Source organism: Aedes aegypti, chromosome 2 (assembly GCF_002204515.2).
Source record: "Aedes aegypti strain LVP_AGWG chromosome 2, AaegL5.0 Primary Assembly, whole genome shotgun sequence".
In the NCBI taxonomy this organism is placed as follows: Eukaryota; Metazoa; Arthropoda; class Insecta; order Diptera; family Culicidae; genus Aedes; species Aedes aegypti.
The window spans coordinates 387544592-387565535 of record NC_035108.1 but is presented as its reverse complement, the minus strand read 5'-3'; the positions used below and the strand labels follow the sequence as shown (position 1 = coordinate 387565535).

The window sequence follows — 20944 nt, the reverse complement described above, 5'->3', positions numbered from 1 at the left end:
TGACCACCGATATTATCTTCTTCTATCATAAGAATGTACGCTACGTAAGTACATAGTGTTTCCTGCAAGTCAAATCGTCAATCAAACGATTTTATTCACCGTGTTGTGTGGGTGTGATGCCATTTGGATAAATGAACGAGTATATACGTAAATGCTTATGTGATCTCTGGTTGTCTGAATTCTCTTATCGACATTGCGTCAAGCAGTGATTTGGGAATTAAGTGTTTGCGAATGCTCCCAAAGAGGAGTCTATGTATCTCTTTTGAGGAATGTTGCAGCAATAACACTGCATATGATTATGCAGTGTTAATGCTAAGGGGCCTTCCTTAGCCGAGTGGTTCGAATCCGCGGCTACAAAGCAAAGCCATGCTGAAGGTGTCTGGGTTCAATTCCGGTTGGTCCAGGATCTTTTCGTAATGGAAATTTCCTTGACTTCCCTGGGAATAGAGTATAATCGTACCTGCCATACGATATACGAATGCGAAAATGGCAACTTTGGCAAAGCTCTCAGTTAATAACTGTGGAAGTGCTCATAAGAATTCTACGCTGAGAAGCAGGCTCTGTCCCAGTGAGGACGTTAATGCCAAGAAGACGAAGATGATGATTTCAAGAAGCTCATATGGCCTGCGGCCAATGCCAGTGACCGCCTGAAAAACTTGGGCCAAAAACCCCAGTATATCAAATAATTTTATACAACTGTTGATCGATCAATACCGGTGTATGGATGTTTAGCATGATTGAAGATCATTCAAAATAAGGCTATCTTTAAAGGATGTGTCTGATAGCGATGACTGGAAACTCCACATTTTGCTTCCTTTAAACTCTGAGTTTAGTGATCTGTGGTTTCAACAGTTATATTTATCTTCTATGTTTTTCTTTTAATTCTTTCATCTCTGAAGAAATCATAGCAAAATAAATATTAGCAAATTTATATTATAAAACAGAATATAATTTTCATTGGTCGTTTTTCCATACAAATTGGTCGAGTTTTGACCCTTGGATCTCGGTTTCTAGTACAAATATTGACCTAAGATATGCACCGAACTTAAAAATACATTGCTTAGCCAGAAATTCGCTTTTCAAAATCATTCTTTTGAGTAATAATTAATCTCCAATTTTGACAAAAAAAAAAATAAAAAAATAAATGCAATCTACTCTTATGCAAAATTGATAAATAAATCAATCTTTTGTTTAGAACATTATTATTCACTAATTTTTTTGTTTTAAAATTAAAGCTTAATGAAAGTAAAGCCTTTTTTCGCAAAATACAAAATTTACGATAACTAACAAGACTGTGTTTGAAATACCATGAATTTTCTGCTACATAAACATGTAGTGAAAATTCTAAATAGCCCGCTAGAAGCCGAGACACAAGCCTCCAAGCTTCACCATTTAGCATGAAAAAATGGCCAATGCGTAATTTATTCTGTTTAGTGCTGTTAAGCTAATAAATGACGAAAATGTTTTGCTAGTTACTAGAAACCAAACTGAAGCATTCGTGTGAGAAGTTATTCAACCATTAAAATATATTGGAACCTTTTCAACATCAGTATTATGCCAAATTACGACCTTCATGACATATAAATAGGTACTCGGCGATTTTTCAGTTTTTAACGATTACGGACAAGCGTTATTTTCTGAATCGCCAATTCGGTATCATTGGACAATTATGTTTCCACAGGCAATGATTGCAATAGCGCTTAGCAAATAACGGTGTCGGGCCGTTTGGCCGAGTGCCAACTGTCCGAATGGGTCGTTTGACCGAATGCCGTTTGGCTGAATTGCAAACTCACAAATATTTAGATTGCTACAACGCTGATGTTTGGGATTTATAGACGACTGATCAACGTTTAAATTTGTAGATTTTTATGATGTTACCGCACGTCCCATATAAAGCTCCAAGAGACAGATAAAACTTGTTAATTTAGGATTAATATTTGAATTTCACACATGGTTTCGAGACTGTGAGCTGATGGCTGGGTCGTTTTTAGGTTATCAACTTTGTGCTAAAGTTGATGTGTAATGATTTCATCAGATTTTTTTCTTCTTTTAAACATAGACTATTATATCGTGTTTTACTGGTTTCATTACTATTGGCAGTTCTGTGTAGTTGTTTTGATGTAACCATTACTTGTATTACACTTGTTTACATATTCATAATACTTTTTCCCCTTATGTTGGCCATAGTCTGTGCATCAAAAACTGAGGTTTGTCATAATTATTGACTTCTTTCTGGCGTTACATCCCCACTGGGGCAGAGCCTGCTTCTCAGCTTAATGTTCTAATGAGCACTTCTACAGTTATTTACTGAGAGCTTACTATGCCAATGACCATTTTGCATGTGTATATCGTGTGGCAGGTACGAAGATACTCTATGCCCTGGTAGGTCGAGAAAATTTCCTTTACGAAAAGATCCTCGACCGGTGGGATTCGAACCCACGACCCTCAGCTTGGTCTTGCTGAATAGCTGCGCGTTTACCGCTACGGCTATCTGGGCACCATTATTGACATTGAGGTTTATAATACGTTCATCTAGAGCACTGTTCCTCAACCTTGGTAACGGCGAAAAAAACGTCTCGCTGTGACATGTTCGGTTCAGCGTACTTTGAACTTGGTCGGGGTCCGCGAACCTCTTGTTGAGAAACTTCGATCTAGAGTCTTATTCAAAACATAACTTCTGTCATTGAAATGAATACTGGCGTGAAATATAATAAAATGATCATCCGAGATTTCTCTTTCTTTCATGGAAAGAGTGTCACGGTTCCCCGACAGTCCGTTGTCCGTTATTATGAAAACAAAAATAAATGTCCATCAAACCTGAGCACAGGGCTCGATTCCAGAGGTCATTTCGCACCTCGGGCCAATTTTAAAATAATTCCTAGGAGAAATCTGGGTTTGACGTTTTGGCTTGAAAATTCAATATAATGAAATTACGTAAAAGCACTGAAAAAATCTACATAAACGCTAATAAAGTTGGCCAAACTGTTCTCAACTAGTATAGAATTGTTAGTTTGATAGAATTAAATCTAAGAAATAAGTTTTAACAGACTTTCACATTAAGTGAAGTGCTCATAAGAACACTAAGCTGAGAAGCAGGCTCTGTCCCAGTGAGGACGTTAATGCCAAGAAGAAGAAGAGTATATCAGTCACTCGAATTTGCTGTTGCAGTTTAGGAGAGTTGCTGCTCTTGCACGCTCTCGCGCCGTGTACCAAACGAGAGAATCAATGTTTACATTCATAGGGCTCTTATTCGGATCAAAATCCAAACACTGCTCTTAATAGTTACGACTAGTTTTCCACCGAGCGTTGTCCTCGACATTTTACGTTAAAATTATCCTTTTCTACATTCTCAGCGACAACAGGATTTCAACTACACGGAAGACATAATTGTCATATGTCACAAATAATCGAAAATAAACGATGTCTTGAACAACTTCAAACAAACCCCCAATTAGTTCTACTTAACTATCAACATCACAAGAACTTCCATTCCGTGGGTGTTATTTCAATGATTGCACTATCAGCACTGATTATTTTTTCAACTCATACTGAGGAGCTAGTGATTTATAAATCAGTGATAATTTGCCTTTAAAACAGTTGTATTATAGGCATTATTCACTTATCTGCATGAAGTGACCGGTAGTAATGTTAACTTAGACGGGGTTGCCTCTTAGGAGACTCTCATTTGCACTCTGCACACATTACAGTTGCACTCACATTTTGTGTTTCACATGCTATTCATAGTTTTCCATTAGTGTCATTTTTTGGCCAAACGGCATTCGACCAAATGACCCTTAAACCTATTTTTTATTAAAAAAAAAAACCTCTCCCAATATCATTGTTTTCAAGATGTCAAACCCCCTCAGAACGAAATCCTGGTTGCGCTACTGGGCTTAGTTATTTATTAAAGAAAAAGTAAACAAATTCATTGGATTTCCCTTCGATCCAATGATTAACCATTCGGCCCAATGTTCCAGCATAAGTTTTATAAATCATGTTCAGTTCAAAATTGGGAGACCTCTATTCGAAAACACAAATTAATTTATTAGTAGGTACTTTGATTGTCCAATACACATACTGTATAAGCAATTGAATTATATGTATCTAAATGTGCTAAGTGTTTCACATTTGAAGCAATGTGTTAAGTAAATTCATTTTTCTCAATAGATTCCAAACATGGTCCAAAACACGACTTCAAATCTTAATTTGTTTAGTAAATCATTCAAATTTCCATTTAAGATGTGAGTATCATTTTTTGCTATATTAAATTCATTTAAGAACTTTTAAGACATTGATTCGTTTTCTCACTAACTAATGAATTTTGGTTTTTGATGTTTCTAGTTTTACTTTTGAGCATGCGTATTTATTTTTCTGAACGCCTCCTCAGATTAAAACTAATTGCAATAATTAACAGTTGAGTGTAGTAAACAAACAAATTTTTCGTGTTTACCACGTGGAATGGGTTTAATCTAAAAATGGTCAAAAATAATCAGAGCCGTTCAAAAGGTCCGGATCACTCAAAAGAACGTGTGATGCGTAACTCTTTATTGGCGAGAGTCGGTTCATTTGATCAGCACGGATTAGATAAAAAGTGACCTGGAAAAGAACGAACAGATTTTTTTCCCCTAAATATTCTCCTTCGTTCGTTTCTCGACTTTTAAATAACACTTGGCACGTGCCTTCCCGGATAAAAACGTATCATTCAGTGAATGGAATAAACCATTAATGTACAATATAACGTATTGGATACAATACAGCGTATTGTAATTGAATGTCTAAGCAATATTATTCTTGTTTGGATATAAAATTCAAAAACAATATAATATATTGTAACAGAACATTGTATTGTTTTTAATTGGTTTTATACCTTACAATTTTGGTCAAATTCCTATTTTCGCGTTAAACAACTGTTGCTTTTTTCTATGTAGCTTTGCTGAAAGAAATAAACAAAACAAGTTCAGAAAGCAAGAAATGTTGGGTGAAAAATATTCAAAAAGTAAAAATAAGTAGTTTTTTGAAAGTCACTTGACATTAGCTGTAACGATGAATGCAACCATCATACAGTTCGTTGAATTGTTTTTGTATTGTACAACAATACACGAATTGCTAATCAAGACAATACATGAACAATATATCGTATTGTATTTTCAAAATGTTTGTATGAGAAAATATCTATATTTGTATTGTTACGATACTTAACCACCCATACATTATATTGCAAAAATCTCATATACAATACAGTGAACTGTTTAAAACAATATATTGTACTGTAATTGTATTGTCATTTTACATATACTGTATTGTATTTCCAATATATTGAATGGTACTGTTGCAATACTTTATATTGTTTTTGTATTGTATTTTTTATCCGGGTTGCTTTGCGCGTAGCAATACACATGCAAACAGGGATGGAAAATGTACTGCAGCAAACATTAACCACCTCGACATTCACATTTTTCTACACGACCATCAAAATCCAAAGCAAACCATGACCGTTCAAAACAAAAAAAATATCACGGCTCTTCAAAATTGTAATCTTCTACTTCGCAACGTTTTTTCAAACCCGAATGCGAAATGACTCGAGCACAGTGGTGACACGATTTTTCCGGTTTTCGGGGTTTTGCATTTTTGCTCGATAAAGGCAGCATGAAATTGAACTTGTTTATATGTATCGGAACGGAGTGATTGTGCTCTTGCTGTTGGCGCTAATAGATTTCAATTAGTTGAAAACACAAGCGAAATATTAGCGATTGAATTATTTTACATTTTTTTCAATCATTCACCTCGAGATGGCTGCCCGAAAACGGTCGTAGTGGAGAGACAAAAACAGTCAAGCAGTGTGTGAACCGTTGGAAGCGCAACACCTGATGGTAATGATGGTATTGGCTGCTTTGTGTTTTGGTTGATTGGCAGAATCGATGAACTGTGGCAAATTGTGATCACAGTTCCCAAGCCTGCATACAAACAGAGTTTGCTGCACCTCCACACTCTCAGCATACACAACCAAAACCCTGCTCTCTTGCATATCCTTTTTGAAGGAGGGATTGAGTATAGGCGGGTTCAACATTGTTTTACAATGAATTTCAAGAAAGTTATTCAGAATATGTTTCATAGTAAATCTTTGTACTAAGACAAGGTCGTTTTGAATTGTTTTATTATACTTTTATTTTCCAAAAAAATCAACAATAGGGTAACTGTTCATATCGTTCTAAAATGCTAACATTTAGCGTCAGTGACAAAAAGTACAGACAACAAACTTTCGAACATGCAGTTTCTCTCACTGACCGTCGAACGGTGACACTGATGTTTGTATTCCTCTCACTGATCGCGCTTGGCTCGTTTCTTAAATTTCTCAACCTTCTAAAAACAAATTTCGGGTATAATAAATCGGCTTTGACACGCTTGATCGAATGACGTTCGGTCGAAATACATTTAGTCAAATGAGCATTTGGTTGAAAAACTTTAGAACAATTCGTAGAATAACATTTGATCGAATGACGTGTAATCGAACCAAAATTTGATCGAAAGCTTATTTTGAAATGGTGTATTGAAATATCATTTGATGAAGTAGATATGTGGCTGAAATGCAACTTTTGTACAATATAATGCATGGTTGAAGTTAATAACATTTTATCAAAAGTTAATTTCAGGTTTACATTTACATTACTTACATTTTATCACAGTATAACAATGAATCTTGTCCTATGCATCGATTATCGTTTTCTGAGTTTTGCGAAGTTGGTAAGATAACTATTCTTTCGAATAATCTGAATTATTATCTGTTGTTGGATGAAAAATGGCACATTTTATGTAATCATACTTTTAAACTATATACGTCTATCTTCAAATTACAAGAAATCAGGTCAATATCTAGGATTTCAACGATCTTTCAAATAATATTTTAAAATATTATTTTAAGCACATTGGCTGAAATTGAGTTTATAATTGTTTTGAGTTTATTTAGCTTTAATGAATTTATTATTCTTTTAAAATATGATCATTGTTTAGAAAACTACTCAACAAGTTTTTTTATTACAACGTTTTAAACATAATGATATTTGTCAGGAAAAATGTGCTTCAAGAAAACTTTTATAATTAAGGGTCGGTAAAAGGATAAGTTACCCTATTTATGGTAAATTGGCTAATAGTGGCTTCTAGGCTAATAACAGTCCTCAAGCAAATATAATTGCCGGCGGTGTTGATGCCCTCGGGTGAATAAAAGATTTTGCGGTGGAAGCTTTCAATACGATGAGAGCACCGATAAATAGTTTGATTGATAATAATTAAACCGGAAAATTGTTCTTATTCGGTGTATCGGATAAGGTAAAGGGTTATGGAAGAAGGTAGCGGGGGGTTTGAGATTTCTTATGCGCCATACAAATTATTTGTATTTTCATACAAAATTTTTTTCCAAAAGTCGGGAGGTCAAAAAAAAACGTCAAAATTGTCTCACATAATCAATGGACGGCCCCTAAGACTAGTTGATTGAGAAGGCAAAAGTCGGCTTAAAGATCAGCTCATCTCGATTCGACATCGACACGTTAATGCTTCCAGTGGACGATTTGCCCTTTGAACACACTAGACAACGGACTAGCATGCAACGCCCAGTGGCATAGTCGAAAAACCTTCCTGACGAAAAGTTTTCCAGACTAAAGTGGGAATCGAACCCACACCCCTTGACTCGATGCGGCCAAATGCTTGGTAACACTAACCGCATGGCCACGGAGCCCACAAACATTCGATTCGAAGAACAAGCCTGAATGAAAAAGTGGCATGAAGCGTCAAAAACGTAAGTGGTTAATTAACCTATTAACACCCAAATTTTTATTTTCGATCTGAATATCTTTTTTCGTTATCTAAAATCGTTCTTAAAACGATTTGGGCAATGATATATTTTTATTTGCGAATATGTGAATTTTGGTTTTTGTTTTTAATTTTTATTCATAGACATCCTGATCTTTACAGAAACAAAAAAGTTGATAAGAGTACCTTGTACCTTTCAATTCCGCCAAATGAGGGCTGCCTTTTTTGTTTCTTTATAGAGATACTGCTCAAAAGATTCGAATACATTAAAAAAATCCCTTTCCTTTTTCATTTTGTCTTGAAGCCTCTTCTGGTTACTGATTTTTGACAGTTATAAAAATTTGAGTTTTTACGGTACTTTCGAAAGCATAAATTTTTATATATTTTTTCTGAACATCAATTATTTTCCATGCAACTGACGGAATAACAAATTTGATTTTTTTTAATACCACCAAGTTTTACTTTTGTGGTAGGTTGATTGTAAAAAAATATTAAAGGTACGTTTTTTTATTACACACTAAATAAACCCCAGACATTTAAAAGTTATGAAAAAAACACGTTGTTTCAAACATTTTTCAAAAATATAAAAAAAAAAAATTGAAAGTCGTAAAAAACTTTTCTTATATGCATGTTATGGTCCAAGGTCCAAGCCAAAAATAAAATAATTTTGATTTCCGATCTACGAAAAATACATAAAATTCCAAAGTGTACGCCTCCTAAAGGGGTTGGTTGTCAGAGGGTTAATATTTTGGGAAAAGAGGTTTCATCAAATTAAATAGCACACTATTGCCAATCTCATTTTGATTGTTGTTAAAATTAATAGTATTGATTTGAAATAATCAATCAATCTGTGTATAGCGACAAAACGTTAGCTCGACGTTGCGAATGTAAAACTATGTTTCCATACTATTAACATTGGATACCAAATATAGGTTCGATCAAATGTCATATGCCTAATTTTGAAATTAAACATTTTCGACAAAATGTCTGTTAGACCAAACGTACCATTAAGCCTGGTGTCATTGATTCCTAAGCTTATCTGGTGAATATCGATGATTTTATTTTTAATTTCAAAATCTCCAAGTTCGGGATGCTCAATAATGGAAACCGGAAAATATTGGCAACTTTTAATTAACATGAGGATCCTCAAAATCTGTAGACAGTTACTATGCTAAATTACGTTTCCAATTTATTTAGCTTCAAAGCTTTTTGAAATTTGCAAAATACCCTTAGGGGTTGAAACTTCTTTTTTTGTTTTATTTCATAACATGGTAAAGTGCAGAACGGTGAAATAATTTGACGCTGAGTAGACAACTTTCATCCATGCCTCAACGAATTGCAAAAAATCACAAAACTATGATATTTTAGCGATTTTTAGAGTTGCAACAACAAAAGTTAATTTCAATATCTTATCGCTTTACCGAATATGAATATCACCTTCGTCCTGCGTATGATTACATATAAATTGTTGTAATAGCATTATGGTACTAAGTTATTTGTTGCTACACGACGTTTTATAAATTTCATTATTATGGTTCCAGTATAACTTAAGGGGGCATGATCCGTCATTGATTTCGAAATTTTCAAAAGCAGTTTTTTCGTTCAAAACCAAGAAAATTGACAGGAAAATGTTTTCACTGTATTCTCTTCTCCAACCGAAACACAGTGAACACATTTTCATCGAATAATTTCTAGATTTGAACAGAAAAACTGCTTTTGAAGTTTCAATAATGACGATGTTACGATGAAGGAGCGTTGAACGTTAACACACATACACATTTTTTTTTGGTGTTCAGGCTATACTAAGGGTCAAAACGTCTATCAATTGTGAGTGGTCAAAACACATTGCCAAGAAAATCGTTCATTATTCGAAATTATTTTCGTAAACATTTGGTGATACATAAAAACCCAAAATATGAGTCCAATTAGTCAATGAACAAACTTATGCTTTCTTTGTTCAACTATATAATGTACCATATACATGAGGTGATCAAATCCTCTTTAGTTTTAATCAACCTTATGAACTTTGTTATCTCGTAAAAATAATCAAAAATAATCGTAGGAAACATGTCATATTATATTTCTCAAGAAAAAAATACGAGATTCTCAAAACTAGTTCGGATCACTTAAAAATATGATAAATTCAATGCTATAAATTGGAAGACATCAGTAGATTAATACTTTGAATCCAAACAAAGTATCTTCAAAGGTTCGATTACATTTTTTGCGCTTCTTAATTTTGTCAAACAGTGTTAAATAAAGTTAAGTTGGATAATTTTTTATCAAAATTTAGATTAGATTCAGATTAGTTTACGAACGAGAAAGTAATATTATTTGCGTGCTTTTCTATTATTGCTACAGATCTGAAAATATCCCGGTTGAATGTGTAGAGCAATAGAGGAGTCGTAGGCAATGGAAAACATATTTGTTGTTTTATCTTATTAGCGGTTTAATTCCGTGATTGATTGTCAACTGATATATCACGCAATTCAAAGTCTAATTCTCGTTGGTACGTTGACCTTTCAAAAATTGACAGTATATGGAATCACAGATGATAGATCATTTTGAAAGATAAATTTCAATGCCACACAATTTTAATTCCATAATTAACTGCTTGATCACCACTCAATATTTGACGACACCGATTTATCAACACTAGTACTATTCCTTTCCCATTCCGGTAAAACCAGGTATCCACTAATCCAAAATTGGTAACTGGAACCTTGAATGAAAGTTGCACCGCTCCAGATCGCGACGACTGCAAGTCTATACTGACCTTTCACCCTAGTTTCTAGAAAGCACTAAAACCCTCTCAACTCTGTTCCGGATATCGATTAACTCCAGGCAGCACACACTCACATCAAGTCCTTCAAGAGCCCGAACTTGTTGAAACAACTATCCAAAAATTGAGCAACCGAAAAAAGTGAAAACCTAGATAGTCACCGCCAAAACCTAGGCCAACCAAACCGTACGCGACGAGACAACGTGAAAGACTAACTTGGCCAAACGACTGACTAACTGAAAGTAGGTAGTCCCCGTCCGGTGCCTCTCTTTTTCGCCATTTAGCTGCGCAGCAGCATTCACACACGAGGGGAGCCAGCCAGAAAACTTTCTTCATCTCCACTTGCGTATGGGTACAGTGTTGCGCAATACATTTGCATATTTCTTCAAATTTGAGTTATTTTTTTCAATCACAGCAAGAATTGGCACTTGCACATTAGTCAAACCATTATCACATTTTAACACGTGATAGGAAAAAAATATTCAAAAATATATGTTGAATTAAAGTGGCCTTCCTTAGCCTAGTGATGAAGTCCGTGGTTACAAAGGTGTCTGGGTTCGATTCCTGGTCGGTCCAGGATCATTTCGTAATGGAAATTTCTTTGACTTTCACGAACATAGAGTATTATCGTGCCTGTCACACGATATACGAATGCAAAAATGACAAGTTCCGCAAAGAAAGCTACAGTTAATAACTGTGGAAGTGTTCACTGAACATTAAGCTGAGGTACGTAATGCCTAAAAGAAAAAGATGTGTTGAATATCGGTTCATAAATAATTTTATCTAAAATTGAAAAAGTTGCAAATGTATTGTCCAATACTGTACATGCCAGAGTGTCAGAGTGGAGCTGGTAGGTTTGACTAACTGATGTCCCCATCCCCGTTTATCGCCACTGGGAGGCAGTGTGAGTTACCAACCGCCAGCAGCCGCAGATAGCACATATCGATGTGCCATTTCTCCCGTCGTCGTCGTGTCGTTTCGTTTCTTTCTGGCAACGATGACGATTGCCACCCCACCGATCACGATGTTGGTTCACGAGAGTCATTCCAATCGGGAGGGACGCAACCAGTTTCGTGGTGCCTACTACTGATTTCTGTAGGAGTCGGGTTGTTGTGCTTTTTTTAAGCTAAAGGCAGTGGTTCTCAAACTTGTTTTCGTTTCGACGGGATGCTCTATATCTTCTTCTATCTGGCAATACATCCCAACTGGGTCAGAGCCTGCTTCTCAGCTTAGTGTTCTTTGAGCACTTTCACAGTTATTAGTTGAGAATTTTCTCTGGCAATTGACCATTTTTGCATAATTATATCGTGTGGCAGGTACGATGATACATAATGCCTTTGGAGAACAAGACAATTTCGAGCACGAAAAGTTCCTCGACAAGTAAATTTGAACTCATCTCATCTCTCTAGATAGCTGCGCGGTTATCAGTACGGATATTTTGGATCCATGTATTTTATTAAATTAAATCTCGTGAATAAATTTGTAAATGTATCAATTTTCGCATTTGAGCTTTAGGAAACTGTTGAATCAGGTTAGGTTCTTAAGCACTCCGGACTCTGACAAATGCTTTTAATACATTGAAATTGGGGAAAAGTTTAGCTATTACGGCAAAATCATTCGATTAAATGTTAAGAAAATGCTTATTTCTGAATTTAACAAGAAATTTCAATGTTCAATGAATGTTTGCCCTTAACTGGCATATACCAGATTTGCTGGTATGTCAGAAACATACTTTTGGGAACTTGTGATCAGAAGACACAGTGTGTTTATTTGACAAATTGATACATGAATTTGCGAAAAAACACGCGTTCTAGTGAAACTCGAACTCACGACTCCGTGTACGCTAGACCGACGCTTCAACCAACTAAGTGACAGAACACCTTATGATTTTGCGGAATAGAAAGCCAAATTGAATTCGAGTATTTATTATTAACTCGTCTCTTTTCGCAAATCCATGTCTCTTTCGGCCTTAGATGCCTAACCCCAACACTTTTATCTCCCGATAACAAGCAAGAGTGAATTGTTTATAGATAGGTACTGAGTTCTTACTAAGGCGGGTTCAGCTCCTCCTGGCTACTGAGTACAATGAACCAGCCTTGGTTCTAACGCTCTACAGCCGCAAGCCGGATACTTGCCGGCACGAAATTCAGTATGCGTTGAGCTCTCAGTGCGGTCGCACGCTCTACGACCAACTGCGCAAGGAGAACGCAACTCGGAATATATTTCGGGATACATTTCGTGCCGGCAAGTATCCGGCTTATAGGTACGCGGCTGTAGAGCGTAAGAACTCCAGATCTGTAAACAATTCGCTCTCGCTTGTGATCGGTGTTGCAAGCGTGTTGGGGGTTTGGCATCTAAGGCAGAAAGAGACATGGATTTGCGAAAAGGGTCGAGTTAATGGTTAGTACTTGGATTTAGATTTGCTTTCTATTCCACAGGTCTAGCGTACACGGAGTTGTGAGTCCGAGTCTCACTAGAACACGTATTTTTTTTTTCGCAAATTTATGTCTCAATTTGTCAAACAAACACACTGTCTTCTGATTACAAGTTTCCAAAGGTAAATTTCAATAACTTGAGAGTCATGTAAAGGAATTTTTTTTTTCAAAAATATGATTTTTGGCTAATAGAAAAGGATTTTAATTTCATTTTGCGTTAGCAACATGTTGCCAAATATTATTGATTATTTCAGATAATTGTAAGGTCAATAAGATTATATATCTTAATTATATATCTTTTATGGAAAAAGGGAATAAAAGCTTTACAGTTCAACTTAAGCGAATTCGTTCTCAAGGCAAATGAAAGTCAAGGACATCCGGAGAGCAAAAATTAAGTAGACCGATCCAGAATGCTTTGGAAATGAAGTGAATCAGTACAAAATTATTTGAACACGGAAAATGCAATGAATCAAAAATTAAGAACTGACATTCGACTATCTCGGGGTTCCCAGATCTTCAGCATGAGAGACGTATATTCTAACCACTACATCAGGCCCGTCCCCAATATGAAGTTATTTCTGTCCTGAATCACGTGGATATGAAGTAATTCAGAGCCTTTACTTGAATATAAAATAAATCAGACTTAATTAACTTGTATTTGGAATGAATCTGACCTGAATCACTTTTATATGAAGTATAACAGACATGAAACATTTGAATATAGAGTGAATCAGTATTGATCATGAATAGACTAGAACCCAAATATTTTGAAAGCTAAAAGCATCAGACCTGAGTTACGCGAAAAAGAATGAAGTAAATCAATGCTGAACTCCTTAAATTTAAAACAAAGCAGACCTGAATATTTATGGAATGAATTGAATCAAACTTGTATATCAGAAATAAATCACTTGTAAATTAAGTGAATCAAACCTGAACTACTTAAGGATGAAGTGAATCAGTAATGAGTTCCTCGAATATGAAGTAAATCAGCCCTGAATTTCTAAAAAATACAGTCAACCGTACCTGAAACCCTTAAATATGAAGTGAATTAAAAATGAAGTGTATTACTACCTGAATAACTGAGAAATGCAGTGAAACAAAACAGTATAACCTAAATATGAAGTGAATCAAACCTGAACCACTTGAATATCAAGAGTACCAAATAGTACCATATCTGGTGAATATGGAACAAATTTAACAAGAATTACTTAAAAGTAGATGGAGTACCGTGTACCTTTTAATTCCGCTAAAAAGAGTAGCGGTGAATTTTGATACCAAGATTACACAGCCTTTGGCTAAGAAATTTCGAAAATATGGAGTAGATTTAGTTTTCAGCAGTAGGAGTACTCAGCTTAAATCTAGATTAGGATCAACCAAGGATAAAATTAATAAACTGAATAGAGCAGGAGTATATAAAATTTCATGCCCCCCTTGTAATAAAATCTATATAGGACAAACAAAACGAACTCTGGAAATAAGATTCAAAGAACATATTGCTGAGGTAAAAAAAAGCGGGCAAGGAATTAGAAAAGGGATTAGCTGCAAGTGGTAGTCGAAATACGCGTATCTGTCAAAGATAAGCATTTAGGAGCGGAATTAAAAGGTACATGGTACTCTATCTACTTTTAAGTTTCTCTATTTGAGATTCTGCTCGGAGGATTCGAACATTCATTAAAGAAGAATTACTTGAAAATGAAGCCAGTGTTTGGATTTGGATCAGAATAAGGCGATCGAACCATATTCGGAGAGTGTAGCAGTTCGCGAACCATAAAAGTTCGTGGCACATCGTATTCGGAGAGCCCTATGAATGTAAACATTTCCTCTCTTGTTTGGCACGTGGCAGGAGAGCGTTCAAGAGCAGCAACTCTGGCAGACTGCAACAGTATCAAGCCATTCGGGTAATTTATGTTTTGCATAAAATTGGTAATAACTTTCATATTTTCTGGTAATGCAGCCCTAAACAACCTAATTATGATCCATTGGACGATTGAACACCCCTTTGGTTGAAAATATAGCACAGAATATAAAAGATATTCGCCTCTGTTTCTTGATCAGAATAAGAGTGGGTCAGCGAATGTTACAAGTGTTGACATACAGTGATCGGCGCCAAACAGTGGGTGGTGAAGTGTCTGTCTTGTTTTCTTTCATTATCTTCAACGAACAATAAATGTCATGTATGTTGTGTGAATGCAGGCGGATAAATTGGGATGATATTATGGCTCGTGTGTCATTGATCGTTAAATTTTCTAAAGCCTGAATGAAGCGAATCTGACGTGAATCTCTTGAATATAGAGCGAACCAAACATGAATCACTGAATATGAAGTGAATCAAACCTGAACACACATTAATATGAAGTGAATCTGACATGAATGAACTAGCATAAAGTACTCATTTGCTTTCCGGATGCCCTGAAGTTTCTGAACAACTATGCTGAAGACTCGAACTTATATTTAATCTGGCTCACAAGATAGCGTCTCATGCGTTTGATTTAAAATGCTCACTAGTACCACATAGGGACAAAGTTTTGAACCAAGCGATTTGCCTTTCGGATGTCCTTGGCTTTATGAAAAACTTTGCTATAGATTCGATCTTTTCATCTCATTTGTATGAAAAGATAAAACTAGTTTAGAATGGCCAATTTCCTATGCTCACAAGCGCCAACAAGAGGCAGAATTAAGAATCAAATTGGTTTTCTTCGGGAAGTCCTTGACTTTCTCAACAACTTCGCCGAAGGCTTCGGCTTTCTATCTAATGTTGATCACATGATAGCTCTATCTTGTTTAAAGTTTTCAATATTACATGTACACCGTTTAGTAGCATTACTATGACAAACACAAGCACAGTCTAAACTACATTTTCTCTCAATAAGATCGTTAAAGCGTGTGATGAGCAGTGTTGATAGACTCACACTCAAATCTCAATCAATACGCTCTCCCGTGAGAGCAAACTCATTAGAGATCTGCTTCGCAAATCTCACGCTTGAGATTTTGATGCAAAATCACTCAATCAACACAAACTCTAAAAAATGATTCAGTCGCAAAACCCGTCAAAAACTCGTGAAACCCGAATGTTGTTGTTTACGTTAGATTACTATAATTTTACCAGACTAACAATAAATTATTGCCGTGTGTGTAAACTGTGGAAATACGAGACAATGAATCGAAAAGGTGAGCCAACTCATCTATGATTTTTGGACTGCTGAGTTGCGTGATTGACAACTCACGCATGAAAAGTCTCAAGCGTGAGTTATGAGAAATTGAGTTTTTCACAACACTGGTGATGAGTATGATTGAGAGTGCTTTACCTGTTTGTCTGTTGTATGAGTGTGTATCACCGCTGGAAAGTGGCGGACATTTCTACTGAACCCGCTTCAGTGTATTAGTGGGTCCCTGTGGATTTTTAACGACCACCTAAAAATTCCTATCGTGCTCTTGGGGTATCATAGCGAAATCTGGCAAACCATTGATTTCAAAAATATGGTTGATTCATAACCATACAACCTCGACTTAGAAAACACAGCTAAACTCATTCCATATTAAAATGATAAGAAGCTTATTTGAGTATTTTACGAAATTGAAGGCCACAGTTATGAATCATGTGGCTTGAAGGCCGAATGTTGAGCACAACTGTTCAATACCATCTTGTAATCGTTTATTTTTGAAATCAACATAATATCCATATTACTATGGCAAATCCTATTGAAGTTTTGTAACGTTTTGAAGTTTGGCTATTATTTGGTTCCATAAAGATGATGCCACAATAAACTAATGATATTTTTAGGATTTGAAAATAGGTTCCACTTTTGGCACGATTCCGTTTTTGGCAACTGAAAATTTCGACTTTGTTGCCAAAAGCGGAATTCCACTGTGATAGCAAAAAATAAGATTACTACAATTTATTTTTTATTTTACTGAAATATTGAACTTTGTTCGACGATTTCATGAATACTCAACTGATTCTAATGTACATATAAGATATGTAATACAACCTCCATCTTAGAAGTACTTCAGCTTCGCTGTTTCCATGTAGAACAGTCCTTCAATTCCATATGAATTTGTATATTCAGTGGAATCTCCAAAACTCGATATTTTCTATAACTCGATGGATTTATTGCCCTTCAAATTTGTATCCATTAGTCGATATTTCCATAACTCGATGTCACCGCCATGTCTCGAGTAATATGAATTTATCTCCAAAACTCGACATCTATTTGAAAATACTTCTTATTCGGTTACTTGTTGTTTGTGAATGATAGAAATAATATGATTTTTCGAGCACTCATCTATTTTCCAACAAATTGTCAAATAATAACTTCCGAAATATTATCAGCAAAAAATTGTACTTACTAAGTATTGGAGATAGAGAATTTTTTTGACTCGATGATTAAATAAGTCAAATGAGTCCTACAGTGTGTCTACAGATCCTGACTACCTAGAAGGATGGCGCTATTGGTATAGTTGTCCGGTAGGCACCACTGTAGTTGATTACTGGTTTGAACTCTCCCGCCAGGCAGCGCTTGAATTCATGATATTTTTTTATATGCAGATATCTGTAGATGCTGATGTCGACAAAGTTGTTCAGTAATACAAGTGCGATCCGTGTCAGCAGGATTAGAGGAACATTATCAATATTTCTTTGTAGGTCAACACTTTACATGCGACTGCACAGCAAAAAGTAAACTTAAACCGTTCAACAAAATTTCTAGCTGTATATCAACAACTCTGTGGAACAAATTTTGCCCAAAGGATCAAAATACTGCTATTTACTTAATTAGGGGTTAGTGCAAGGCACTTTCATATTTGAAAATATCATGCCAAAAATATCAAGTTTTTGAGGTATTGTCTGCTGAAAATGCATTATTTATTGATTTCAGATTCAGCTTGTATGGCGATTTAGATGCTTAGAAACCATATAATAAAATTTATATAGAAGAGAATATGTTTCAACAAATTTCGCTCACTTTCGATGCCTAAAAATTATTTTATAAATCGTTAGAAAAGTGTTGTACTTTGCACAACCGTTACGTTCAACGATTCAGGGTTAATTTTTGATTTGAAACGAACACCAGAAAAATTTATTTGTAGTTACCCCATCGTCTGTTTTATGTTGATTCTATGTTCGTTTTCAAAGTATCATTTCGCTTTTCTTCGTTCCGTTTGACGTTTGAACTTTAATTTTTTTTTTTATTTGGGCGATGTGCTGATTAGAGAGGTTCAAATTAAGAAGTGTTGTTAGACAGGCAACGGGGATAACCAACACAAGATGAAAAATTGAATTATTCGAAAGTATATCATATATTATGAACGAAACTATATTCAACACGAAATTTTAAGTTTTATGTTGCAATCATTGTTGGAATTGAATATAAGCATCGAGCATATCAGCATTTGAGTTACGTTGTGGACGTGATTCAATTCGATCACATCCGTTTGTTAAAAAATTGATTTGAACAGATTCGTTATTTTAATGGCAAGAAACTCTTTTTGAATTGCTAAACAAAACAAAGATATCTCTTGTTTGATTTGGCTTTGAATACTACATGTCAAACCCGTTTACAAAATAGAAATATTGCATAAGTTTTTCAAGCATTTCACAAATCTAGGATGCAAAAGTTCCATCGTATGTTGGACAATTAAGAAATTTGTATAAGTGAGAAATGGATGACATGTTGTTATGATTCCAAATCAAGCAAATCCGGAAATCATTGAACAACTTTGCCGAAGACATAAACTTTCTACTTCGTCAAAGTTTGATATAGGGTTTCAATGCTAGTGATGGACCATAGTAGCTAAAATTCATTCTCGACGCTTTTCCGAACTGATATTTCAGACTCAGTGTGGTTTAACAATAAGTTTCATGTCTTTACTTCATAGTACGAGTAAATTGTTGTCCTTATGCCTATTATGGACTCTCCCGGGTTCCTTAATAGAAATGTTTACAAATTTGACGTTTCCTATTATGGACCCTCCATTCGATTACCATGTTATCCGGCTCGCTGCCGACGTGGACCCGTCTGGAAATGCTTATTATGGACCCTCTTGTGTGGTTTCATTTACAAAATTGTTTACATATAAATTTTTATGGACTTCAGACAGAATATTTGGCTGATGCTGCTACCTAATAATGCGAACGAAGTTCCCCCGGTGAATGTTTATAGGACTATGGCTGCTTTGAGTGTTAATTTTATAATAAATCTACGAGCTGTTTAGTGGAATACCTATAAGTAAATGAGAAAACCGAACTTAATACTATACCATTTAATTCCACTATAGTTTGTATCTTTTGATAGATACGCGTAAGGCCGTCTTCAGTGTCGTGTACTAGATTCGTGTACGGAACTCGAGTCTAGTACACGACACTGAAGACGTCCTTACAGTTGAGGTCGAAATACGCGTATCTGTCAAAAGATACAAACTATAGTGGAATTGAATGGCTCAGTACTAAATTCGTTTTTTTTCATCTAGTTAATTTTATGTTTTCTGTAGAAGGTCCAAAATACGCAAAGGGTCCATAACCGGCATTGACTCCCTAGTCCATGTTACAACGAATTATAGTCAACTCACCATAACTCAAAATCAATGCAAATGCAAATGGGACAATCGATGTAGCCATGAAAACCAACTTTTACTATGGTTCTATAACTCTATATCGAGATATGGAATATCGAGTTATTGAAATGTTTTTGAAGTCTCGTATTTTATTTTGATTTTTAAAGGACTAATTTTTTCTTTTTAATCTCGCATCGATTTCATGTCATGGTTGATTAGCAACTAACATTTTGAATTGAATAAACACATCAACACAGAAATCAAAATAGGACCACTTTGCGACTTCCAGATTCTTCTTCCACTACTAAAGCTGAGCCTACGCTAACCGCTTGGGAACCTCTGAGCTTCCCGCGATACTGATCGGTTACTCGATGTGCCACGTTGTTCCATCTCTGGAAGAGCACACATCCGAAACAAGACATTCTGGCAAAAGTACGAGCTTAAAAACAACACACTCATTATGCGAACTGCTGCTGCTTACTATACAGCACCAACACTCCCAGAGACCAGCGGCGCAAAGATAAGCGTGCAACGCCTCGGCGACTGAATTCACAGCCCGAAAAAGCCAATCACAATCGAATACGTTTAGGTACTTCGGAACGCCACGAGCCGCCGGGTTGATAGCATTTGGTGGGTTTAACATTTTTGCATAACAACGTCCAGTCGATTCACATGGCAGCCTCCATCGAAGAATGGGCAAAGTTCGGAGTTTTACCAACCGGCGGCAGTCTATTTACCTTATGTGTCGTTTGGAGCAGATGACGACGATGACCTAAGGAACACGGGTAGCACACACTTCTTGAAAACACACTAAAAAGCTAAGTAGTAGGGAGAAACCCGGTCGCGCGAATGACCAAAACTCTACGATGACTCACACGTCCAAGTCCGACGAAACTGTGCGACTAACTGAAAGACGGCGAGTGAATTCCGTCCGGCCAGACGAAATATATTTCCGTGTGCGAGGGTGGTGGGGGAAACGCTTTCGGAGTTTCATTGATATTCAACAGGTAACACTCGGAGAACGGCGACCGGAGGGTATCGTGGTGGTGAACCAGACACCAGTTGGGTTCACGAGAAATACGCGGGGTTGCTGGATGTTCACAGGCGTTGATGTTCGTAGAAAGGAGAAGCTTGAAACAAGCATTGAGAGACCCCTGGAAAGCAATGATGAACTGTGCAGTGCATATGTTCACGATTGGGCTGCGTACCGTAGCTATGTGAGTTACAAGAAATTGCCACTTCAGTCTGATGACGAAGAAAGAGACGAATATAGCGAGCAGTGCTGAATGGATGAAATATAGCAACGCCTGATAATATGCAACAGGTGGTTGCTAAATGCGGTGATTTCGATGCGTTAGGGGAACGGAACACGTGA

At 36.1% G+C, this 20944-nt stretch overlaps 1 protein-coding gene across 2 annotated transcripts in view; it reads right to left on the bottom strand.

Annotated features, from left to right (window-relative positions):
• LOC5564542 (FK506-binding protein 2) overlaps positions 1–20478 on the bottom strand; it is a 104366-nt gene extending 83888 nt beyond the window's left edge. The window contains exon 1 of one of the 2 annotated variants that reach the window (XM_021846958.1): positions 20307–20478. The gene's annotated coding sequence lies outside the window, so the exon portion shown is untranslated. Of the gene's footprint in view, positions 1–10579; positions 10886–20306 lie in introns of those variants that run through there. The other variant, XM_001648839.2, reaches the window with a different exon arrangement.
• Between the last annotated feature and the right edge of the window lie 466 nt (positions 20479–20944).